Source organism: Penaeus vannamei, chromosome 9, assembly GCF_042767895.1.
Source record: "Penaeus vannamei isolate JL-2024 chromosome 9, ASM4276789v1, whole genome shotgun sequence".
NCBI classification, from domain to species: Eukaryota; Metazoa; Arthropoda; class Malacostraca; order Decapoda; family Penaeidae; genus Penaeus; species Penaeus vannamei.
Genome location: NC_091557.1, coordinates 47,218,085 through 47,226,428, shown reverse-complemented (window position 1 = coordinate 47,226,428; position 8,344 = coordinate 47,218,085). Strand labels below are relative to the sequence as shown.

General features: G+C 44.9%; 1 long non-coding RNA gene across 1 annotated transcript in view; it reads left to right on the top strand.

The window, feature by feature from the left end:
- LOC113813015 (uncharacterized) overlaps nucleotides 1-2,836 on the top strand; it is a 5,653-nt gene extending 2,817 nt beyond the window's left edge. The window contains exons 2-4 of the long non-coding RNA XR_003476359.2: nucleotides 925-1,048; nucleotides 1,225-1,403; nucleotides 1,565-2,836. This is a non-coding gene — a long non-coding RNA (uncharacterized lncRNA). The remainder of the gene's footprint in view (nucleotides 1-924; nucleotides 1,049-1,224; nucleotides 1,404-1,564) is intronic.
- The last annotated feature ends 5,508 nt before the right edge of the window (nucleotides 2,837-8,344 follow it).

Here is an 8,344-nt window from a genome sequence, read left to right as displayed (position 1 = left end):
AGACCTGCCGGGCGATATATTTTCATGGAAAGAACCAGTCCAAACTTCATCTTGCAAGGTTATTGGCCTTTGCCGGAGCACAAGGCAGGTTTTGCCCGAGTCCTTGGGAAACGCTTGACGCTGTCTTATTAGTCGCCAATTACCATTTTTGTTTTGAATTAATAGGTTGACTTTTGTTCACACAAACTGGATAGTTTTAGTACATACTGGATATTCTCCGATGTAGAACCTAAAGGAAAAAGGGAGCAACAACTTGTTCCTGCCGATATGAATTTGAAAAAGACAATTGCATTCGAAAGATACCATTTGAATGAATTAGAAGGACAGTGTCAGTTTTCTATTAGATGCATTTACCGATGGTTATGATCCCGATTATTGGCTTACAGTCGATCGACTATCCAAGTCGTGGTAATTTTTCTTTTCCACCCAGGGTTTCTACGTCTATCTCCTACATTCTCTCTCTCTCTCTCTCTCTCTCTCTCTCTCTCTCTCTCTCTCTCTGGATATTTCAGTTTATCTCTGTCCTCTTATTGTAAGATTTGCAGTTAGTTTCTTATATGGCTGAAATAGGTCGACGGTCTGTATCACTGCCCTTCCTGAGTAAAGAAAAGATGTTCAGAGTCACGGTCAGCTACCTCTTTCCAGGAACTCAGTACTTTTGAAATCTTTCCTTTGCACGTTTAATAAGTCCGGACCTAAAGGCAAGTGCCGCTCGTTAATAAATACACCTTTTTGGAATATACAGAGAAATCAATTTTACAGATCACAGGGATGGCGGAAGTCTGTCAACAGGCAGGGTTAGGTCTTAAATACTTGTCAGCAATTAGCTAGCACCTATATCTCTATACCCCCGTTTCAAAGATTTCAGCAGTGGTAGAACATGTACAAGTTTCCTTCGGTATAAAACAATGAGCAATATTTCAGGTCTAAGGGTTGTAGCTGCCTTTATGAAGATTCTTGTCACCGCAGCCACTGGTGTCACCACCACTACCTTCACACACCCGATCTGTTCCAACTCCTTTTGTGATGAATGTTGCAACAATACGTGGTAAGTTGCGCTTTTAAGGATCTCATTTTCTACCAATAACATCCTCTCTATTTGGGTTTATAACTAGGCGTTTACATATTTAAATACAGTATAATTAGTAACTGCCAGATTCATTTGAATATGTTTATTACTTTATTTCATTATAACCTATGCAAATAAAATACATTTTCTTCCAGAATACATAGGTAATACATGCTTGGATCCTGAACAGAGTTTGGAGGAAAGCTCAAATGGTTGGTTTTCAGTTTCCTTCTACTGTGGCAGATTCTTGAACCATTTGAAAACCATCCATTGATTTATTCGTGCTGGAAAGTGGTTGAAATCGTTTAGGAAAACAATTACTGGATCTTCATTCGTAAGTGAAAACTGTTGCTCTTTGTTTTCGTGGAATAGTGTCTGGGATATGCTCAAATCATCGATGTATCATACAGAAGAGTATGTGAATGCTTTTTTGTGTAATATTCGGTGAAATACAGGTGTTGATGGCTGCAAATAATGTCTCATTCCGATTTTCAGAGATGATGCATTTGGGCTCCAGGAATAAGCAACAACAGCAGTTAATTTGCAAGTACAAGCAAAGGCTACAACAGATAGAAGCAAAATTCCAAAAAGTTCGCCGGTGAGCACACTGAGGATACGACCGGCAGAAATTATCACCTTTTTAAGAGACTGAAAAAAACAAAAGATGGCAGACAGGAGTGATCGTGTGTAGTTAAAGTTCAGTGGAATATCCATTAAAATAGATATTACTTTATCTAAAGGAGGACAGTATTGGTGTCAAAGATTACGAATTTCACGGACTTTCTGGAACAGTGTTGTCCAAACATTTTCGCCTATTGTACCCTTTATTACCTTGTACTGTTACGTACCCCCACCCCCCACCCCCGTCCACCATAGCTAAACGAACTTTTATTTAGGATAATACAACTGATATACTAATTATGAAAAGACTGCATTGTAGGTGTTAGTCAATAAATTCGAATTTAATACACGATTAAAAAAGATATTTTAATAACAAAATGCTTGAATATACTTACACAACTTAATGTAAGAGGTGTTCCTTGTTTGTTCACGTACCCTTATAATCCAAGGTTTGGACACCAATTTGGACAACACTGTCCTAGAGCACCTGTTGCACAAGCGTTTCTATTCATTATAAGCATAGAAAGTAGGTGGACAGAAGTGTTAGGTTACATGCTGTCAAAAAATGAACCAGACAAATTCTATGCATAATGAAAGAAAATATTAAAGGGACCGATGGGGTTGTGTTTAGAGGTGAAAAGAATTTCTGTAAAATATTTACGTATACCTATACAAAATCCTAAACGAATACAGCGAGACAAAAGTATAGTGTATGTCGGATTCACATCTCGACGCCCTCCCCTCCCAGTACATTGTCCGTTGTTGTCGTGGGCGGTCATTGGAAATGGAGACTGAGGCCATCTGTTGGGATCTCTGCTAACTAGGGCCTCAACCCTCGGCTCAATCAATTTTGTACTGTCTTTTCTTTCCTCCTTTCATTTTCCCTCTCTTCTCTATGTCACTTGGCCGATCCTTGGAACACTTTCTCTCCAATACTGACCGTGTCCTTGATTGAGACCACCTCTATCACTTTGACATGAGCAGCCCATCCTTTTCATGCATTTCACGCTTTGACAGGGCTGACTTACATACTTTTATCTCGCTCTCTACTCTTCCCCTTCATCCTTCTCTTCTACTGCAGATATAATTTTACATTTCACTGTCTTGAGTGCCCCTCTACAGCCATTCCCCGAAGCTCTTGACCTTATACTTCCAGATGTATTCCATGATGGAACTAATTGCACTAAAGCACTCAGGCTGAAGCATGTAACTTGGAACAGCTATCACTACCAGTGAGACACCTCCAGTCAATTTACCACAAGTCTTAAGATTATATTTACCTCCTTGATATCATCTATACTTTTATCTACAGCCTTGCAGCGGATCCAGAAACTCTCACGCACCCCCCCCCCCCCACACACACACACCGTCCCGCCTCTGTCCTCTAAATCCGTTATATGCACATCTCTAATCCTCTACTAGTAGCTGCTGAACATTTTTCCCATTCTAAACAGGTCAGTAGTGGCTCTAACCTTATTCCTCAATTCTCCTCCGTAACGCACACCCACCTCCTCTCTGTCCTTTATAGAATCTTATAATGCGCCCTTTTGTTTTGATCTTCCTTACACCTCATATTCAGGCCACACCACCCAGGGAGGCCCAGACAGTATACCTTAGTGTATACTCCGGCATCCACCTACCTCCTTGTCCTTTGTACTAGCTATATTTAACAGTATTTGGACGGCTGGAAACTTTCCTCTCGACTGGCGTGAAAGCCTTTACTACTTTTCTTGAAACCAATAAATCTTGCACCCTTCCTCAATATTACCGTCCCATTGCTCTAGCTAGCTGCTGGTGCAAATTACTAGAAAGGATGTTAAGCTCATTTCATGACACTAATTATATCTGCATTTGCATGTCATGGTTTCGTAATAGCTGTCTTCTTTGATCTAGAAAAGGCAAAAGATCCCACATAGCGGTCCCATATTCTTCACTGATGACCCCCCCCCCCCCTAATCCCATGGCCGTTGTTGTCGTGGGGGACTTTGGAGACGGGAGAGTGAGTCCCGCCCCATCTCCTATCGCATTCTCTCCTATATCAGCTTATTTCTCCGACTGTCCCCTCTTCCCCCCTCGTTAGAAAACCTTCGTTTCTCAAACCATCCCCAACTAACCCCATTTCAGAAATTTCGAGTAGATTCAAAACTTTCTAAGCGTGACCCAACATAACATGTCTACACCTCGTCCATTTACCAGTCTGTATGCTCAAATTTCCTCTTCTTTCAAAGTGACTGCCGACATCCAACCAGCCTCGTACACATGCACCCCCTCCCCCTACACTTATGCCTCCTAACCCATTCCATTCCACCCTCCTCTAGGTACATAATCCCTCCTTCCTCCTGTTTTCCCTTCTGCTTCCTCCCGGATACGCTTTGACACCCTTTTTCACAATGCCCTTCCCTGGATTCTCTCCCTCCTGACATTTTCTTGAAACTGCTCTTTGGTCTAATCGCCTTTAAACCCTCCCTTTCTCTCTTTTTCTCTCCTTACCCCATGGACAACCTTGCAGAATCCCACTCTTTTTTCCCTTGACAACTTCGATCTAATCACCCTTGTTAATCCCTACTTTGGCCCATTTACTCGCCCTCTCTACCCTCAAACCTCTTTGCCCCTGTCAATGCAGGATTATCCTGATCTGATACAACCTATAAAAGTGTGTAGCACATTTGATTATGAAATACCCCTCTCCTCTTTACCCTTTTCCCTACTACACCTTTCTATGGTGCTATATGACCTATGATGTTTAGCAGATTTATTCAGTTTTGTAACCATTAACCATTGAACCATTCTGCTTCTTTTCCTCTATTCGGTGCTCCACAAGGGAAGGTGCTCAGGACTACATTATTTGTTGTTGTAAACATTTTAGTTTTAGTCCTGCCGCCAGGTATCCGGTCGTCTTAGCCATTTTTGCCTCCGGCCCTTCCATACCTTCTCTCCGTCAGCTTCTCCGGTCTGCAATAACATCTGTCTCTTCTTGGGTCCCCAACCACGGCTTTCGATTTTCTACCTCCAAATTCTTCTCCACCTTGTTTCCTCTCTCACACATGCAGTAGGTGCCCAACCTCGTCTCTGTATGGTGCTCCACTCCAGCCCCGTCCCTCTGACAAGTTCCCTGATGCGATTTTTGAACCAAGTGTCCTGACGAGACCATATCCCCTCTATTGAAGAAAAAGCCCTAAATCACTTCCTGCTCTTGCAGACTCTCTCCCACGTATCCTTGGGTTTAGACCGCAAAACTCTCCTTTTATCTCCAAATTCGTTTTCGGGCTTTGTACAGTCTCTCTGCCATGAGCATTCGGAAGCAAAGAAATTCTTCACAGCGATGCTTGTTTTCTAGAAGCCTTTCTTGTTTTATGTTCAATGTGTCTCTTGAATGTCATTTTGTTATGTTATACTTGTTATTTCTGCCTCATCTTTCTTTCTTTCTTTCTTTCTTTCTTTCTTTCTTTCTTTCTTTCTTTCTTTCTTTCTTTCTTTCTTTCTTTCTTTCTCTCTCTCTCTCTCTCTCTCTCTCTCTCTCTCTCTTCTCTCTCTCTTCTCTCTCTTCTCTCTTTCTTCTCTCTTTCTCTCTCTCTCTCTCTCTCTCTCTCACCACTCACTCACTCACTCCCACTCTCTCGCTCTTTCCTCTCTCGCTCGCTCTTCCTCTTTCGCTCTCTCGCCTTCTCTCCTCTCTCCCTCCCCCCCCCCTCTCTCTCTCTCTCTCTCTCTCTCTCTCTCTCTCTCTCTCTCTCTCTCTCTCTCTCTCTCTCTCTCGCCTCTCGCCTCTCTCGCCTGTCTCTCTCGCTCTCTCTCGCTCTCTCTCTCTCTCTCTCTCTCTCTCTCTCTCTCTCTCTCGCTCTCTCGCTGCTCGCTCGCTCTCTCTCGTCGCTCGCTCTCTCGCTCTCTCTCGCTCTCGCTCGCCTCTCCTCTCCCTCTCGCTCTCCCGCTCTCCCTCCTCCTCCCTCTCCTCTCCCTCTCCCTCTCCCTCTCCCTCTCCCTCTCCCTCCCTCTCTCTCTCACTCACCCTCTCCCTCTCCCTCTCCCTCTCCCTCTCCCTCTCCCTCCCTCTCTCCCTCTCTCTCTCTCTCTCTCTCTCTCTCTCTCTCTCTCTCTCTCTCTCTCTCTCTCTCTCTCTCTCTCTCTCTCTCTCTCTCTCGCTCTCACTCTCACTCTCACTCTCACTCTCACTCTCTCTCTCTCTCTTAGGTTAGGTTAGGCTTGCTTAGGTTAGGTTAGGTTAGGTTAGGTTAGGTTTGCTTAGGTTAGGTTAGGTTAGGTTAGGTTTGCTTAGGTTAGGTTAGGTTAGGTTAGGTTTGCTTAGGTTAGGTTAGGTTAGGTTTGCTTAGGTTAGGTTAGGTTAGGTTTGCTTAGGTTAGGTTAGGTTAGGTTTGCTTAGGTTAGGTTAGGTTAGGTTTGCTTAGGTTAGGTTAGGTTAGGTTTGCTTTGGGGTTAGGTTAGGTTAGGTTTGCTTAAAGTTAGGTTTTGTTGGTTAGGTTTGGTTGAAGAAGTTAGGTTAGGTTTGCTTAGGTTGAGTTATAGGGTTAGGGATTTGCTTAGGTTAGGTTAGGTTAGGTTTGCCTTAGGTTAGGTTAGGGTTAGGTTTAGCTTAGGTTAGGGTTAGGCTTTGCTTAGGTTAGGTTAGGGTTAGGTTTGCTTAGGTTGGGTTTAGGTTAGTCGGTTTAGGTTAGCGTTAGGTTAGGGTCATTTGCTTAGGTTAGGTTAGGTTAGGTTTGCTTAGGTTAGGTTAGGGTTAGGTCAGTTGTAGAGTTAGGTTAGTGTTAGGTTTGCTTATGTTAGGTTAGGTTAGGGTTTGCTTAGGTTAGGTTAGGTTAGGGTTAGGTTAGGTTTGCTTAGGTTAGGTTAGGTTAGGTTAGGTTTGCTTAGGTTAGGTTAGGGTTAGGTTAGGTTAGGTTAGGGTTAGGGTTTTGCTTAGGTTAGGTTAGGTTAGGTTAGGTTAGGTTTGTTTAGGGTTAGTGTTAGATTAGGCTTGTGCTTAGGTTGGGGGTTAGGTTAGGTTTGCTTAGGTTAGAGTTAGGGGTTAGGGGTTTGCTTATGTTAGGTTAGGTTAGCAGGTTTGTGTTTAGTTAGGTTAGGTTAGGCCTTTGCTTAGGTTAGGTTAGGTTTGCTTAGGTTGAAGGTTAGGTTAGGTTTGCTTAGGTTAGGGTTAGGGTAGGTTTGAGCTGTAGGTTAAAGAAGTTAGGGTTTGGCTTTGGGTTTGTAGGTTTAGGTTAGGTTAGTGTTAGTAAGAAGTTAGGGTTTGCTTAGAAGAAGAAAGAAGCCAGAACAGGTTAGATTAGGTTTGTGTTAGGTTTAGGTTGTAGGTTAGGTTTGCTTAGGTTTGTACAGTTTGCTTTGTGTTAGGTTAGGCCAGGCCTTTGCCATGCCAGGCCAGGCCAGGCCTTTGCTTAGGTTAGGCCAGGCCAGGGCTTTGCTTTGTGTTAGTGTTAGGTTTGCTTAGGCTTAGGCCAGGCCAGGCCAGGGCTTGCTTGTGTTAGGTAAGAAGAAATTAGGCTTGCTTAGGCCAAGCCAGGCCAGGCCTGGCTTAGGCCAGGCCAGGCCAGACTTTGCTTAGTGCTCGCCAGGCCAGGTTAGGCTTTGCCCAGGCCAGGCCAGGCCTGGCTGCTTAGGTTAGGCCAGGTTAGTGTTAGTGCCAGGAAGGAAGAAGGTTTGCTTAGGTTAGTGTTGTGCCAGGCCAGGCCAGGCCAGGTTTGGCTTTAGGCCAGGCCTTTGCTTCAGGCCAGGCCAGGCCAGGCCTTTGCTTCAGGCCAGGCCAGGCTAGGCCTAGGTTGGGGTGAAGCTAGATTGGGTGGTTGCTGTGGTTAGTGTTAGGTTAGGTTTGTAAGAAGAAGGTTAGGTTTACACCTTTTTTTAGTTGTTAAAGTTAGGTTAGGTTTGCTTAGATTAGGTTGGCCAGGTTTGCTTAGGCTTAGGCCAAAGAAGCCAGGCTTTGCTTGTGTTGCCAGGTTGTGGACGGCTTAGGCCGTTCAGGCTTCAGGCCAGGCCTTTGCTTCAGGCCAGACTAGGTTTGGGCTTAGTGTTAGGGCCCGCTTTCAGGCCAGATTAGGTTTGGCCCTACAGGCCAGGTTGTAGGCTTAGGCCTTTGCTTCAGGTTAGTGTTAGGCCAGGTTTGCTCACTAGGATTAGGGTTAGTTGGTTGTGGGGCTTAGGGGTTTAGGTTGAAGCAGTTAGGTTTCCAGGGGTTAGATTAGGTTTGGTTAGGTTGGTCAAACAGGGTTGTGGTTGTCAGGTTTGGCTTTAGGCCAGACCAGGTTTGCTTAGGTTAGGCCAGTAGGCCAGGGATGGGATTTGGCAGTTGTGTCAGGCCAGGGCGAGGTTTGCTTAGGTTAAGGGGTTAGTGTTAGGTTTGCCTGAAGCCAGGCCAGGCTGTAGGGCCTGCTTAGGGTTAGACCAGGGCCTTTGCTTTGTACACGCCAGGCCAGGCCTGGTTTGCTTAGGTTAGGCCAGGCCAGGTTTGCCCAGGCCAGGCCAGGCCAGGGCCTGGGCTTGTTAGGCCAGACTAGGCCTGGCTTGTGCTTAGGCCAGGGCCCAGGTTGTGCTGTAGGTTAGGGTTAAAAGGCTTGTGCAAGTTTGGGCCAGGTTTGCTTAGGCCAGCTTTAGGTTTGCTTAGGTACAGGCCAGGCCAGGTTAGGGGCCAGTTTAGGCTTTGCTTAG